We start from the raw sequence: 17,881 nt of genomic DNA on the forward strand, positions 1-17,881 counted from the left end.
CTGTGATTAGAGGGATCGATGATTACATAGCTATACAGTTAGGTCCATATATATTTGGACAGAGACAACATTTTTCTAATTTTGGTTTTAGACATTACCACAATGAATTTTAAACAAAATAATTCAGATGCAGTTGAAGTTCAGACTTTCAGCTTTCATTTGAGGGTATCCACATTAAAATTGGATGAAGGGTTTAGGAGTTTCAGCTCTTTAACATGTGCCACCCTGTTTTTAAAGGGACCAAAAGTAATTGGACAGATTAAATAATTGTAAATAAAATGTTCATTCCTAGTACTTGGTTGAAAACCCTTTGTTGGCAATGACTGCCTGAAGTCTTGAACTCATGGACATCACCAGACGCTGTGTTTCCTCCTTTTTGATGCTCTGCAAGGCCTTCACTGCGGTGGTTTTCAGTTGCTGTTTGTTTGTGGGCCTTTCTGTCTGAAGTTTAGTTTTTAACAAGTGAAATGCATGCTCAATTGGGTTGAGACCTGGTGACTGACTTGGCCATTCAAGAATATTCCACTTCTTTGCTTTAATAAACTCCTGGGTTGCTTTGGCTTTATGTTTTGGGTCATTGTCCATCTGTAGTATGAAACGACGACCAATCAGTTTGGCTGCATTTGGCTGGATCTGAGCACACAGTATGGCTCTGAATACATCAGAATTCAGTCCGCTGCTTCTGTCCTGTGTCACATCATCAATAAACACTAGTGACCCAGTGCCACAGGCAGCCATGCATGCCCAAGCCATCACACTGCCTCCACCGTGTTTTACAGATGATGTGGTATGCTTTGGATCATGAGCTGTACCACGCCTTCGCCATACTTTTCTCTTTACATCATTCTGGTAGAGGTTGATCTTGGTTTCATCTGTCCAAAGAATGTTCTTCCAGAACTGTGATGGCTTTTTTAGATGTTTTTTAGCAAAGTCCAGTCTAGCCTTTTTATTCTTGATGCTTATGAATGGCTTGCACCGTTCAGTGAACCCTCTGTATTTACTCTCATGCAGTCTTCTCTTTATGGTAGATTTGGATATTGATACGCCTACCTCCTGGAGAGTGTTGTTCACTTGGTTGGCTGTTGTGAAGGGGTTTCTCTTCACCATGGAGATTATTCTGCGATCATCCACCACTGTTGTCTTCCGTGGGCGCCCAGGTCTTTTTGCATTGATGAGTTCACCAGTGCTTTCTTTCTTTCTCAGGATGTACCAAACTGTAGATTTTGCCACTCCTAATATTGTAGCAATTTCTCGGATGGGTTTTTTCTGTTTTTGCAGCTTAAGGATGGCTTGTTTCACCTGCATGGAGAGCTCCTTTGACCGCATGTTTACTTCACAGCAAAACCTTTCAAATGCACGCACCACACCTCAAATCAACTCCAGGACTTTTATCTGCTTAATTGAGAATGACATAACAAAGGGATTGCCCACACCTGTCCATGAAATAGCCTTGGAGTCAATTGTCCAATTACTTTTGGTCCCTTTAAAAACAGGGTGGCACATGTTAAGGAGCTGAAACTCCTAAACCCTTCATTCAATTTTAGTGTGGATAACCTAAAATGAAAGCTGAAAGTCTGAACTTCAACTGCATCTGAATTGTTTTGTTTAAAATTCATTGTGGTAATGTCTAGAACCCAAATTAGAAAAATGTTGTCTCCGTCCAAATATATATGGACCTAACTGTATAATACAGGTGACAGGGCGGTCACAGGGAGGTGTCACCTCCCTGTGAACCCCTGTGGTGCATGCTCTGCCCCAGCCATGTCTGATTGGTGCGATCAATGTCACCAATCAGATGGCTGGGGCAGAGCATGCACCACAGGGGGTCACAGGGAGGTGTCACCTCTCTGTGACCGCCCTGTCACCTGTATGTTACCTGACTGGGAGGTGACTGGGTGGTGACCGGCCTGTCACCACCCTATCACCCCCCTGTGACCGCCCTGCAGACCCTCACACTTGGTGAGGATTTCTGCAGAGCGGTCACGTCTGATCTGTCTGCCGCTGGGACTTGTAGTGCCACAGAATATTCTGTGACACCACAAGACCATCTTCTCAGCTGCTCCAGTCGCTGCTGCTGCTGCTCCTGGATCTTCTGCTTCGTCGTCCTGGGTCTCCTGCTCCTGACCTGCTGTGGTTCCAGCTTCAGAGCCTGCTGCTGATCCTGCTGCTGATCCTGCTGAAGAACAGACAAGACTTTGGTAAATCCATCTCTGTTCTCCCCTCATCCACCCCAAGCCCCCCCCCCTCTTTTTACACCCCCTCCCCACCATTTTTTTTTTTTTTTTGTGCGTCCTGCAGCGGTCTCCAGCTCCGGTCCCGGTCTCCAGCGCCGCACCTGGTCTCCAGCGCTGCTCCCGGTCTCCTGGTCTCCTGCTCCGGGCTCCAGGTCCTGCTGCTCCGGGCTCCCGGTCCTGCTGCTGATCCGGCTGATCCCTTGGTAAGTCCATCTCTGATCTCCCCTCATCCACCCCAATCCTCCTCTCCCCACTCCCCCCGTCTTTTTACTCCCCTTCCCACCACAATCCCCCCTCACCCCAGTGTCTCTGTTAATTCTCTCTTTTCTGGTCTCCTGCTCCGGTCTCCAGCTCCTGTCTGCGTCTTCTGTTCCGGTCCTGCTGCTGATCCTGCTGATCCTTTGGTAAGTCCATCTCTGATCTCCCCTCATCCACCCCAATCCCCCTCTCCCCACTCCTAAATCTTTTTACCCCCCATTCCACACCAATCCCCCTCACCCCAGTGTCCCTGTTAATTCTCTCAGTTCTGGTCTCCAGCTCCAGTACCAGTCGCCTGCTTCAGGCTCCCGGCCTCATTCTCCGGGCTCCCAGTCTCATGCTCCGGGCTCCCGGTCTCATGCTCCGGGCTCCCAGTCCTTAAAGAACAGAGAAGACTTTGGTAAGTCCATCTCTGATCTCCCCAATTCCCCTTTTCCCACTCCCCACACATCCGTGCCCACATCCAGCAGCCACCGAGTGTTGATCGGTGACATAGTTCACCAATCCACACTCGTGCTCACTGTTTGCACCACATACAGTAGTTCCTTTTTCCACACACTTTAAATAAAGTACTGACACACACGCACCACATACATAACAAAAAAAAAATGTCCCACTCATCCCAAACTCGCTATTCAGCAGAGGAGGCGCATGCTTTTCTTGCCTCCGACACTGACAACGAGGGCGAGGATCCCACATTTCTTTATTTTTCCTACTCCTCTTCGTCTTCCTCCTCCTCCTCAGGTGCTGCTGGACTGCCCCGCAGTCGTCCCAGGAGAGAAGATGATCCAGCACCCCCCCCCACTACTGATCCTGAAGAAGCCAGAACTTCGGCAATCTGGAGTGTTGACGTTTTGTATAACACTCCAGTGTCCCGAATGCTCATGATCCGGGAACGTTTTCAGGCCATCCACAAGTTCTTGCATTACCAAGATAATGCAAGGTGTCCTGCACGCGATGACCTGAACTTTGATCATCTTTTCAAAGTTCGGCCGGTCATCGAACACTTCAACAACAAGTTTGCTGAAGTGTACGTGCCCCAAAGGGACATCTGCGTGGATGAGTCCTTAATCGCTTTTAAGGGGCGGCTTGGATTCCGGCAATACCTGCCCAGTAAGAGGGCCAGGTACGGAATCAAGCTGTATAAGCTGTGTGAGAGTACCTCAGGGTACACTCACAAGTTTAGAGTTTACAAAGGGAAGGACTCCCGGATTGAACCCCCTGAATGTTCCCCTGTTCTGGGAGTGAGTGGGAAAATTGTGTGAGACTTAGTACACCCACTGCTGGATAAAGGTTATCACTTGTACGTGGATAACTTTTATACCAGTGTCCCTTCTTCAAGTCCCTCTCTGCGCGATGTACCGTAGCCTGCGGTACTGTCTGCAAAAATCAGAGAGGCCTCCCAAAGACGCTAATTGGGCAGCTGCTCAGAAGGGGTGAGAGCAGAGCCCAATGTAGCGACCACCTGCTGGTGGTCAAGTACAAGGACAAGAGGGATGTCCTTATCTTGACCACCATACATGGTGATGGCAGCACCCTCAGCACTGTACAAGGTTCCACTACACAGGTCGCCAAATCAGACTGTGTAGTGGGGTACAACAAGTACATGGGTGGAGTTGATCTCTCTGATCAAGTTCTCCAGCCGTACAGTGCTTTGAGAAAGGCCAGAGTGTGGTACAAGAAGCTGGCTGGGCACATCATTCAGATGGCAATGCACAACGCTTTCCTTGTGTCACAATGTGCAGGCCAGACTTCTACGTTGTATCTTCACTTCCAGGAGGCCGTTATCAAGGCCCTAATATTTGGCAGTGGTGACGGAGCAAGCCCCAGTACTTCCGGAACTGAAGGACCTCGAATTGTACCGGGCCACCATTTCCCAGGGCAGATCCCTCACAGCAGAAAAAAAAGGTAAGTCACGAAAGAAGTGCCGAGTGTGTTATAAAAGGGGAATACGCAAGGACACCATTTATCAATGTGACACCTGCCCCGACAAACCTGGCCTGTGCATGAAAGAATGCTTCAGAAGGTACCATACTTCCATGGACTACTAAATTAATTTCTGACGTATGACAACCTGACGAACACTACACAACTGACGTAGTGTTCGTCAGGTTGTCCTACACAACTGACGTATGACACTACATTATAATGTTGAAAAATCAGCTATCACTTCCAAAAAGGGGGCACTTGTTGGGCATTTCCACTGTTTAGGCATATCAGGGGCTCTGAGAACGTGACATGACGCCCTCAGACTGTTCCATCAAAGTCTGCATTCCAAAACGTCACTCCTTCCCTTCCGAGCCCTGACATGCGCCCAAATAGTAGTTTTCTCCAACACATGGGGTATCAGCATACTCAGGAGAAATTAAACAACAACTTTTGGGGTCCAATTTCTCCTAGTACCCTCGTGATAATAAAAATATTGCGGCTAAAAGATTTTATTTTTTTTCACGGCTCTACGTCATAAACTTTTGCAAAACATTTGGGGGTTCAAAGTGCTTACGACACATCTAAATAAGTTCCCTGAGAGGTCTAGTTTCCAAAATGGGGTCACTTGTGGGGGGTTTCCACTGTTTAGGCACATCAGGGGCTCTCCAAACGCGACATGGGGTCCGCTGTCAATTACAGCGAGTTTTGCATTGAAAACGCCAAACGGCGCTTCTTCCCTTCTGAGCCCTGCCGTGCGCCCAAACAATGGCTTTCCCCCACATATGAGGTATCAGCGTACTCAGTAGAATTTGCACAACAACTTTTGGAGTTCCAATTTCTCCTGGTATCCTTGTGAAAATAAAAAAAATTGAAAAAAAGGTAAATGTTCATTTTTTCCTTTCACGTTCAATTAATTGGTGTGAAGCACGTGGAGAGTTAATAAACTTCTTGAATATGGTTTTGAGCACCTTGAGGGGTGCAGTTTTTAGAATGGTGTCACTTTTGGGTATTTTCTGTCATAAACGCCCCTCAAAGTCACTTCAAATGTGATGTGGTCCCTAAAAAAATGGTTTTGTAAATTTTGTTGTAAAAATGAGAAATCGCTGGTCAACTTTTAACCCTTATAGCAAAAGGGTACCCTTAACAAAAAAAAATTTTGGTTCCGAAACTGTGCTGATGTAAAGGAGACATGTGGGAAATGTTATTTATTAACTATTTTGTGTGACATATCTCTCTGATTTAAGGGCATGAAAATTCAAAGTTTGAAAATTGTGAAATTTTCAAAATTTTCGCCAAATTTCCATTTTTTTTCACAAATAAATGCAAGTGATATCGAAGAAATTTTACCACTACCATGAAGTACAATATGTCACGAAAATAGAATCTCAGAATCAGGGGGATACCTTGAAGTGTTCCAGAGTAATTGCCTCATAAAGTCACAGTGGTCAGAATTGTAAAAATTGGCCCGGTCATTAACGTGCAAACCACCCTCGGGGGTAAAGGGGTTAATAAACATCGTGAGCCTATTCTTTATCCAAACTAACCTAGTCTAGTCTTTTTTTTATTAATAGGTTAAAGAGAATCTGTCACCAGGTTTTTGTCATCTAATCTGAGCGCAGTATAATGCAGTAAGAGAGACCCTGATGGCAGCGATGTCACTTTCTGGGCTGCTTGCTGTGGTTTAGATAAAATCACTGTTTTATCAACAGGAAATTATCACTAGAAGACTAGTAAACCTGCTGTCAGTTAGTCCTCCATATTCATGATCTCTGTATAAACCCGCCCCACCTCTGATTGGTAGCTTTCTGCCTATGCACAGTCAGTGTACACAGAAATCTGCCAATCAGTGATGTGGGCGGGGTTATACAGGGTTCAGCATTCTGAGCTATGCTAGATCTGCAGCAGAGAAAAGGTGATTTAAAAACTACAGTAAGCAGACCAGTAAGTGAAATATCGCTGGAATTAGGGTCTCTGCCCCTTCATCATGATGCACTCAGGTGCGGTAGCAAAAAACCTGATGACAAATTCATTTTGAGTTAATTGGTTGTATTTTTGTTGGGTTTTGTGCCACCATGCTTGTAGTAATGACAATTAGCTGGTAAAGTGCACGCACCACCAAGTTCCATCAGGAGATGACAGAAGACAACTGCTTATATTAAAGTGTGCTACATGACAGCAGGATGTTGATTTTGCTTCTATTATTTGGACATTAAGGTTGGGTGGGTGCAACCTAAATAAAGAGTGCCAGCCAAAAATGCACAGTTACAAAATGTCAACAAGAAAGAAACAAAGGATCCAAGGAAATAATAGGATATCTTTATTGTGAACTCTATCAAAAGAAAAGCAGAATAAATCCACAGATTACAAAAATCAAAAAAGCACAGCGATGTGGGCAAAATGGCCAATCCATATCCCAAGTCATGGACATAAGGACACTCCACCCCATACTGAAAATAAGGGTTCCCAGGAAAGATACAAGAATAGTAAAAAATACTCAATAAGTACAAAAGACTCTTATATCCATGTAACAGAGGCAATATAGCACGAAAAGAGAATTACTAAGCATTGCAGAAAATGGCCAGCAATACAGTGCCTTGAAAAGGGATTCATACCCCATGAACTTTTCCACATTTTTCATGTTATACCCACAGACTTAAATGTATTATATTGGGATTTTATGTGATACCAACACTAACTAGCAAGTATTTGTGAAGCGTAAAGGAAATGATACATGGGTTTTTAAACATTTTAAAATATTATTTCTAGTAACCGTGATATACAGTACAGACGAAAAGTTTGGACACACCTTCTCATTTAAAGATTTTTCTGTATTTTCATGATTATGAAAATTGTACATTCACACTGAAGGCATCAAAACTATGAATTACCTCATGTGGAATTATATACTTAACAAAAAAGTGTGAAACAACTGAAAATATGTCTTATATTCTAGATTCTTCAAAGTAGCCACCTTTTGCTTTGATGACTGCTTTGCACACTCTTGGCATTCTCTTGATGAGTTTCAAGAGGTAGTCACTGGAAATGGTTTTCACTTCACAGGTGTGCCCTGTCAGGTTTAATAAGTGGGATTTCTTGCCTGATAAATGGGGTTGGGACAATAAGTTGTGTTGTGCAGAAGTCAAGTGGATGCACAGCTGATAATTAGTGTTGAGCCACCCCCGTAGTGTTCGAGTTCGGTTCGGTTCGTCGAACACCCGTGTGTTCGCCGAACTGTTCGTCGAACTGTTCGTCGAACACCTTCGAACACCGTTAAAACCAATGGCAGGCAAACAAAAACACATAGAAACACATAGAAAACACCTTCAAAGGTGTCCAAAAGCTGACAAACTGCTCAGAAGACATAACTAACACATGGAAAAATGACAAGTACATACAGTCATGCGAAAATAAAAGAGGTGGAGGAGTAAAAGGAGGGGGAGACACAGATATAGGCATGTCATGCCCTTCTAAAATCCAAAAAGTGAGAAGCCGACACGGCCAGTCCGCTCCTGCCCGTGCCACCTCCGTGTCGCCGGGTTTGTGCCAGAGCCGCGGTGAACCCTGATGGCCAGCCCCCCTCTCCCAATACTGGTGCCTGTCCGCTGGTGGGTCGAGCGAGCCCCCCTGTGGTGGAGGCAGCTCTAAGCTTTTTAATTTAAATTGTCTCTCTAATTTGAATGAATACACTTTAAATCCATTTACAAGGATCTATTGGAGGGCAAGTCTCATGCCAGCAGCCGCGTAATTCCAGCTCCAGTAGCGTCCACTAAAGCTGCTGCAGTTAAAAAGCTTTTATAAGGATCGAGCTCGGCTGTCCACCGCAAGGCATCCTACTGCCAGTCCCAGCCCCTATGCCTTGGGGTGCCTCCTGATGCTCTTCACTAAGTATCCCATGGTCCCGAAGCATTTCCTTTGAAAAAATTAAGTGTCTAAACTACAGGTGGTGTAGCTTGCTTAACAGCCGGGATAATCCGCTGACTAGCAGACACTGCTACTAGGCACAAAGTATTTCCTGGGCTAGATGAAGTTAAAAATTTGTAATTAGATACTCTCATTGGATGCTGAGAAAGCATTCCATAGAGTCTCCTGGCACGCCATATATGATTCTCTTAAAAAGCTTGGGGTAGGGGTCTAGGGGACCCTTTTATAGCCAAAATCACGGCCCTGTATCACAATACGTCACCTAGGCTGAAGATAAATGGAACTGTAGCACCCTGAGGGCTCGGTTGCTACAGACGTATTGCACCTCACCCAGAGGTGTGATATCTCACTCTCAGGTAAGGATGGAGTGTGGATCAGGACCCGACACCTGCATGCATTACACCACATTGCCGTGGGGCAGGGCGACCAATATGCCCCTGAGATGGGCACGACAGTCCCTGTCCCTGGCTGGAGTGGGGGGAGGGAACACTGAGGAAGGGGAACCCTGTAGTGCAGGAGCAGGGAGGAAGCAGTTCCTGGGTGCATTGAGAAGGGAGTATAAAAGGTGGGCACCATCTTAGTTCAGTGCAGAGAAGTCTGAGCAGAATTGGCAGGGAGCAGGGGCTCTGCATGAGCTCTGCTCCGGAGGCGGGCCTAGTAACAGAGGCCCAGGCCTGGAAGAGGGAGAAGGAAGGAAGAGGAGCGGAGAAGGCTCCAGGAACGAGGAATGAAGGGATCCCAGGGGTGCGGACGGGCGAGTCGCCACCGCACGCCCGAATCCACCTGCGTGGAGGGGTCAGGCCAAAGGGGGAGACCGGTCCCCGAACTAGTGGAGGCAGGAAACGACCCTCAGCTAGAAACCGGAGGCTCTGACATTTTATGTGGCGCAGCCCCTCGCTACACCCGCTAGGAAGGCACCATATAGGGTCAGGGAAACTGGCGCCAAGTTTACCAAGAGGAGGCCCGAGGTAGCCGGACAGAAGTGTTGGTAAGAAAGGCCAGACAAAGGACACACAAAGGGGGTCCTGTGAAGTGCTCCAAAGTTATCTGGGAGTTGTCTGAGCCGCTCACCTGGTGAGCACAGTGCGACGTGGGCAGCCGTTACCTGCAGACGTGGTCTGGATAATAAGAACTGTGAGTAAAGGCCCTGAACTGCATCACTGACTCCGTGTCGTTACTGCTGCTGCCCTGCACCATCACCCCCATCCTCCGCATACACTGCCCTGAGGCTATACTCCTCCCGTGGGGAGTTATGCTACACTCTGCTGCACCCACAACACCAGCCTCAGCGGTCTGCCCTGTAGCGGCGGTTCACTCTGACCGCAATCCACGGGTGGCGTAGTCGTACATTTAAACATCAAAACCACATAAATAGTTCCGCCACTGGTTTGACCGCCCTGAGCCACGGAACCGGGTCGCTGCCACGAAGACTACAACCACCAGCATCCACCAAAAAGGGTCTGGCTCCGGGTGTCCCAAGGCCCAGGGGGTGCGTCAGAACATTTTCATCACCTTTCACAATCACCAATGGGACAAGGCAGGGATGTCCTCTGTCCCCTCTCTTATACATCCTAGTGACGGAGCACCTGCTCTCATCAATTCGCCATAACCCCAATATTAGGTGGATTGAGGTGGGAGGCACCGAGTACAAGTGCTCTCTATTTGCTGATGATGTCCTAGTATATATCACTCAATCACATATATCCATCCATGCTGTTATGGCTGAAATAGATCACTTTGTTACATGGTCAAATTTTAAAATCAATGCAGCGAAGTCTGAGGCCCTCGATGTCTCCCTCCCCAAATCCATATAGGATTCCATCCAGTCCAACTTTCCCTTTGCCTGGCCCTCACAGGGTATCAAATACTTAGGAATTCCTATTCATAGAGACCTCTCCCATCTATGTTATCTTAATTTTGGGCCCTTTATTGAACAACTCCATACAGACCACGGTTGGCAAGTTAGAACTGTAAGATTCACTACGTGAACCGCTGGTGTTTTGTGGAAAAGCACATGTACACTGCGTTCCAAATTATTATGCAAAAAGTGTTTAGGAGTGATAAGGGAAGAATTTGTTTGTTTGTCAGTTAAACTCATTGATGGTGATGTGTGTCAGGGCTCTTTATATCACTGTAAGCAATTGCAGACACCTGTGCTAATTAGTTTGGCAGGTGTGTCCAATGAAAGGCAAGACTACTTAAGAAGGCTGTCTCACATTATTAAGCAGCCTACATTTTCTGCCAAAATGGGAAAGAAAAAGGATGTGTCGGCTGCTGAGAAGCAACAAATTGTGGAGTGTTTAGGTCAAGGCATGACTACAATCAACATTGTGCGATGATCAGGATGAAGTGTCTTGGCAATCAAGAAGTATGTAGCTGATTCACAGTACACACGTGTGCGTGCTGATAAGGGCAAATTGAGGACTCTTTCCTACAGGCAATTACGTCAGGTTGAAAGAGCAGCGGCAAAAAAGCCTTGTCATAGCAGCAGACAAGTTTTTGAAGCTGCTTGTGCCTCCAACATCCCCCGAACAACAAGATGCAGGGTCCTTCAGAGGTTTGCAGCTGTGCATACGCCATCCTGTCGACCTCCTCTATCCACTTCACACAAGCAGAAACGGCTCCAGTGGGCCAAACATTACATGAAGACTGATTTCAAAACAGTTTTGTTCACGGATGAGTGCCGTGCAGCGCTCGATGGTCCAGATGGATGGAGTGGAGGATGGCTGGTTGATGGACACCCCACGCAAACACGGCTACAGCGCCAACAAGGAGGAGGTGGAGTAATGTTTTGGGCTGGAATCATGGGGAGAGAGATTGTCGGCCCCTTTAGGATCCCTGAAGGCGCTAAAGATGAACTCCATAATGTATGTGGATTTTCTCAAACAGCACTTCCTGCCATGGTTCAAGAAGAAGAACCGTGTATTTCACAGCAAGATCATTTTTCTGCATGATAATGCACCATCTCATGCTGCACATAAAACATCTGCATCTCTGGCTGATATGGGCATAAAAGGGGACAAACTTATGGTGTGACCCCCATGCTCCCCCGACCTCTACCCCATTCAGAACCTTTGGAGCATCATTAAAAGGAGTGTCTATGATGGCGGGAGGCAGTTCACATCTAAGCAACAGCTCTGGGAGGGTATTCTGTCCTCATGCAAAACAATTGAAGCAGAAACCATCCAAAACCTGACAAATTCAATGGACGAGAGAGTTCAGAAGCTCCTTTCGAACAAGGGGTCCTATGTGAAAATGTAACATCACCTAGAATAAAGTTTTGAGTTGAAAACTGTTTGATTTCAGTTTCTAACAACCTGCTAATGCTTATAATTTCAAAAATGACCATTTTTTTGGTCTTTATTAAAATGAAAAGGTTGATTGAAAAGTTTGGGGGATCTAAGAGTGTGGCAACCCAGTAGTCATGATTACTTCGAATTCTGACAATATGAGGGTCATGCTGCAGGTATTGCAGCAAGAAGGCACTTATGTGTCTTGCGCATCTCGGAGCCCCAAAATTATTTTCCGGGCTAGATGCAGCTAAAAATTATTTTTAATTTTAAATCTGGTGAAGCTTTAGTATAGATGGCCTAATAGGATCAGTGCTGCACACTGCTACAAAGCCCAAATTATTTTCCAGTCAAGATACAGATAAACATGATTAGTAATTTGAAAGCTTAAAACGGTTGGTAGGGTGATTTTAACCAATCATCAAGCTTTTACTCTCCCCAGGATGACACAGGGGTAGAAAAGTCGTTTCGGATCCATGATTTGTTCATCTTTATGAACGTGAGTCTGTCTACATTATCAGTGGAGAGCCGCGTGCGCTTATCTGTCAGCACACCACCAGCAGCGCTGAACACACGTTCAGACAGAACGCTGGCTGCGGGGCATGACAAGATCTCCAAGGCGTAAGTGGCTAGCTCCGGCCATTTATCCAGATTGGAAGCCCAAAAAGAGCAAGGGTCCAGTGACACAGTCGTGGCTTCAATGTTTACTTGGAGATACTCCTGTACCATCGTCTCTAGGCGTTGACTATGTGTCAGACTTCTTGTCTCCTGTGGCCTTGCAAAGGATGGGCTAAAAAAGTGGTGAAATGATTCCGCAAAATTGATGTTACCAGCAGATACTGTGGTTCTGTTACAGTTTGAGTGCTGAACACTTGACGGTCCCACGGTTGGCAAGTTGGAACTGTGAGATTCACTACGTGCACCACTGGTATTTTGTGGAAAAGTACATGTAAGATTCTGCAACAGTCTCTGCTGATACTCCTGCATGCGTGCATCCCTTTCTATGGCAGGAATAATTTCTGCAAATTTACTTTTGTACCGGGGATCTAACAGTGTGGCAACCCAGTAGTCAGGATTATTTCTAATTCTCACAATTCGAGGGTCATGTTGCAGGTAGTGCAGCAAGAAGGCACTCATGTGTGTTGCGCATCCAGGAGCACCAAGTCCCTGTTGTGTTGGTGGCGAGGTAACAATCATGCTTCCTTCCTCTGTCCTCTCCCCCCAACCTCGCACAACAGAAATGTGATCAAGGTCTCCCTCATCTGATGAGTCTTCCATCAGTTCGTCCTCCACTTCTTCCTGGGCTCCTGCACCTTCCTCACTAGTTTGGCTGCTACCATGCGGCCTGGTAAAACCATCTCCCCCACCCTCACATGCCTGCCGCCTTGGTGCTGCCGACCGTCTGGACCTTGCAGATGTTAGCCCTTCCGCATACAACTCCTCCTCCTCTACTTCCTCCACCTCCTCTTGTGCCACCACCTGACTCCGAATTCTGTTTAACATGTGCTCCAGCATGTAAATCACCGGAATAGTCATGCTGATAATGGCATCGTCAGCACTAAACATCTTCGTCGCCATTTCAAAACTGTGCAGAAGGGTGCATAGGTCCCTGATCTGAGACCACTCCTCCAGCGTGATTTTCCCCACCTCTGAATCTCGTTGGCCCAGGCTATACGTCAGAACGTATTGCACCAGGGCTTGTCGGTGCTGCCACAGTCGCTGCAACATGTGCAGAGTTGAATTCCACCGGGTAGGCACATCGCATTTTAGCCGGTGAAGTGGCAGGCCCAACGACTTCTGTAGAGATGTAAGTCGCTGAGCTGCGGGATGCGAACGGCGGAAGTGAGCACACAGCGACCGTGCCCTCTGCAGAAGGCCATCTAGTCTGGGATAGTGGGCTAAAAATTGCTGGACAACCAGGTTCAACACGTGAGCCATACAAGGCACGTGTGTGACATTGCCCTGGCGAAGGGCCGCACCCAGGTTTGCAGCATTGTCGCACACGGCCTTCCCTGGTTTCAGGTCCAGTGGAGACAACCATTCATGAAATTGGTTCTCCAGAGCTAACCACAACTCCTCAGCTGTGTGACTCACATTTCCCAGACATTTCAATGTAAAAACCGCCTGATGACGTTGAGCCCTACTGCCAGCATAGTAAGGAGGTGTGCAGGATCCCTTCTGCGCAGTTAGAAAGCTTGTGGCATGACCAGACAGGCTTTGGGTGCAGGTGGAAGACCGAGAGGAGGTTGAGGAGGCAGAAGCAGTGGAGGAACTTTGACATAAAGAGGATTGACGCACAACTCGTGGGGACGGCAAGACTTGGACAGCAGCCCCTTGTCCTGCTGTCACCATAGTTACCCAGTGCCCAGTCAGCGACATGTAACGACCCTGTCCATGCCTACTCGTCCAAGTGTCTGTGGTGAAATGCACCCTGTCACACACAGAGTTTCTCAAAGAAGCGGTGATGTTGTGTGCGACATGCTGGTGGAGCGCAGGCACACCTTTCTTTGAGAAGTAGTGCCGACTGGGCATCTGGTACTGGGGCACTGCGACGGACATAAGGTCTCGAAAATCCTCTGTGTCCACCAGGCGGAAAGGCAGCATTTCTGTAGCCAAGAGCTTGCAGATGGTGAAATTCAACCTCTTAGCTTTCTCATGGCTAGGAGGAAATGGTCTTTTACTTGTCCACATCTGAGGGACCGAGGGCTGGCTATTGTGCTTAGACGGGGTTGATAAGGGTGTCCCCGGCAAACTGCCGGTCTGTGAGGAAGATGCAGGCGGACATGTTAGGTTGCCTTGATCCAAAGGTGGTGCTATCGATGTCGGACAGCGCTCAACACCAGCTGGTGTTACCACCTCCAAAGAATATGATGACCTGCCAATCACGCTGGCTGTTGCGGGTAAAGAGGTGGCAGGTCTGCGCCCCAAAACAGGTGTGACTGCTGTCCCCCCAGTCACAGAGGATGAAGAGGCCGCGGATGCACAAGATATGGCAGACGGTGGTTGGCCCGGCCGGCTAGGCCGCATTGTAGCACACTGAGCTTCCCACTGCAACTTATGCTTCATGTCCATGTGCCGGTTCATGCATGAAGTACTCAAACTATGTATTTTTTGGCCTCTACTTAGCTTTTGCTGACAAATGTTACAGATAACACGAGTTGGGTCATCTTTATCGATCTGAAAAAATGCCCAGGCTATGCAAGGCTTAGCACCCATGCGACCTGAAGAGCCACCACGACTTGTGGTGAGAGGCAGAGTTGTGTTTGAGGATGCAGTTGTTGACGTGCTTCCAGTACTGCGTCTCTCTCCAGGAAGGCGCAACTTGACCTCGTCGTCACTAGCATCTTCCTCCACCTCCTCTGCTGACCTCATCTCTTGGCTGACTGTGGGTTGACAGTAAGTGGGATCTCCAACCTCATCATCATCACCCTGTGCGTTATCACACCCGTCGTCCTCAGAGCCAACCTGTTCCTGCCCTGACAAAAAACTAAAGTTGTCGCTCCAATCAGGTACTTGAGTCTTATCATCGTCTTCCTCATTGTCTCCACCAACAGGAGTTACAGTTTGGGAATGAGGGTCTACATTATGGTCAGAACCTTCTGCGTCTGGTCCTGGATCCGACTCATAAAGATTCTGGGCATCAGTGCAGATCATTTCCTCGTCTGGATTCACAGAAGCGCTGGAGTCGACCTCTGATTCCCAGGCTATAGTATGAGTAAACAGCTCTGCAGACTCAACCATCTGTTCTACCTCATACTCAGACGGGCAGCTGGAGATTTGGGAGCTGTGAGGAAGCAAGTGCGATTGGGGTGACACCTTTGAGGACTAAAGTATTTGTGATGTTGAAGTTGATGTGGAGGAGAGCCCACTTAAAGGAGCACTTGATATCCGTTGAAGCACCTGCTGTTTTTGTGCCTCATCTGGAATTTGTAGCGATTGGCGTGGCCGTAAGAAAGGGATCTTATCACATTGTCCGCTAAAAGAAGTAGACATTTTAGTTTGGCTGGAAGATGGTCTTTCTTCTGCAGATGTTACTGTTGCTTTAACACCTACCCCACGGACACAACCTTTTTTCCCCTTCCCAACACGCCTATTCCCCTTTCCACCAGCAGCAGGCCTTTTTCCACTCATTTTGGTGGTTAACTAATTCACAACTCTGGAGTTGTTTGCACAAAAAAAACAATGGATGGTAACCGAGCAGAGCTGAGTGGCCAAAATGTGGTATTAGGCCAAAACTATTGGCTGGGTTAGATGCAGAAAAAAATTATATTCAATTTGCAACCTGATGGAGGTCAGTATAGATGGACTAATACAACAAGTCCCACACACAGCTAGAAGCCCAATATTTTTTCAGAGGTAGATGCAGAAAAAAATATATTCAGTTTGCAACCTGATGGAGGTCAGTATAGATGGACTAATACAACAAGTCCCACACACAGCTAGAAGCCCAAATATTTTTTCAGAGGTACTGTAGATGCAGATAAAAATTATTTTTAATTTGCAACCTGATGGAGGTCAGTATAGATGGACTAATAGAGAAAGTCCGACACACTGCTAGAAGGCCAAATATTTTTTCAGAGCTAGATGCAGAAAAAAATTATATTCAGTTTGCAACCTGATGGAGGTCTGTATAGATGGATTAATAGAACAAGACCCACACACAGCTAGAAGCCCAATATTTTTTCAGAGGTAGATGCAGAAAAAAATATATTCAGTTTGCAACCTGATGGAGGTCAGTATAGATGGACTAATACAACAAGTCCCACACACAGCTAGAAGCCCAATATTTTTTCAGAGGTAGATGCAGAAAAAAATATATTCAGTTTGCAACCTGATGGAGGTCAGTATAGATGGACTAATACAACAAGTCCCACACACAGCTAGAAGCCCAATATTTTTTCAGAGGTAGATGCAGAAAAAAATATATTCAGTTTGCAACCTGATGGAGGTCAGTATAGATGGACTAATACAAGTCCCACACACAGCTAGAAGCCCAAATATTTTTTCAGAGGTACTGTAGATGCAGATAAAAATTACTTTTAATTTGCAACCTGATGGAGGTCAGTATAGATGGACTAATAGAGAAAGTCCGACACACTGCTAGAAGGCCAAATATTTTTTCAGAGCTAAATGCAGAAAAAAATTATATTCAGTTTGCAACCTGATGGAGGTCTGTATAGATGGATTAATAGAACAAGACCCACACACAGCTAGAAGCCCAATATTTTTTCAGAGGTAGATGAAGAAAAAAATATATTCAGTTTGCAACCTGATGGAGGTCAGTATAGATGGACTAATACAATAAGTCCCACACACAGCTAGAAGCCCAATATTTTTTCAGAGGTAGATGCAGAAAAAAATATATTCAGTTTGCAACCTGATGGAGGTCAGTATAGATGGACTAATACAACAAGTCCCACACACAGCTAGAAGCCCAATATTTTTTCAGAGGTAGATGCAGAAAAAAATATATTCAGTTTGCAACCTGATGGAGGTCAGTATAGATGGACTAATACAACAAGTCCCACACACAGCTAGAAGCCCAAATATTTTTTCAGAGGTACTGTAGATGCAGATAAAAATTATTTTTAATTTGCAACCTGATGGAGGTCAGTATAGATGGACTAATAGAGAAAGTCCGACACACTGCTAGAAGGCCAAATATTTTTTCAGAGCTAGATGCAGAAAAAAATTATATTCAGTTTGCAACCTGATGGAGGTCAGTATAGATGGACTAACAGAGAAAGTCCCACACACTGCTAGAAGGCCAAATATTTTTTCAGAGCTAGATGCAGAAAAAAATTATATTCAGTTTGCAACCTGATGGAGGTCTGTATAGATGGATTAATAGAACAAGACCCACACACAGCTAGAAGCCCAATATTTTTTCAGAGGTAGATGCAGAAAAAAATATATTCAGTTTGCAACCTGATGGAGGTCAGTATAGATGGACTAATACAACAAGTCCCACACACAGCTAGAAGCCCAATATTTTTTCAGAGGTAGATGCAGAAAAAAATATATTCAGTTTGCAACCTGATGGAGGTCAGTATAGATGGACTAATACAACAAGTCCCACACACAGCTAGAAGCCCAATATTTTTTCAGAGGTAGATGCAGAAGAAAATATATTCAGTTTGCAACCTGATGGAGGTCAGTATAGATGGACTAGTACAACAAGTCCCACACACAGCTAGAAGCCCAAATATTTTTTCAGAGTTACTGTAGATGCAGATAAAAAATATTTTT

This window comes from Phyllobates terribilis, unplaced genomic scaffold, assembly GCF_046119375.1.
Source record: "Phyllobates terribilis strain yellow unplaced genomic scaffold, ASM4611937v1 Scaffold_3__8_contigs__length_932513732, whole genome shotgun sequence".
Lineage (NCBI taxonomy): Eukaryota > Metazoa > Chordata > Amphibia > Anura > Dendrobatidae > Phyllobates > Phyllobates terribilis.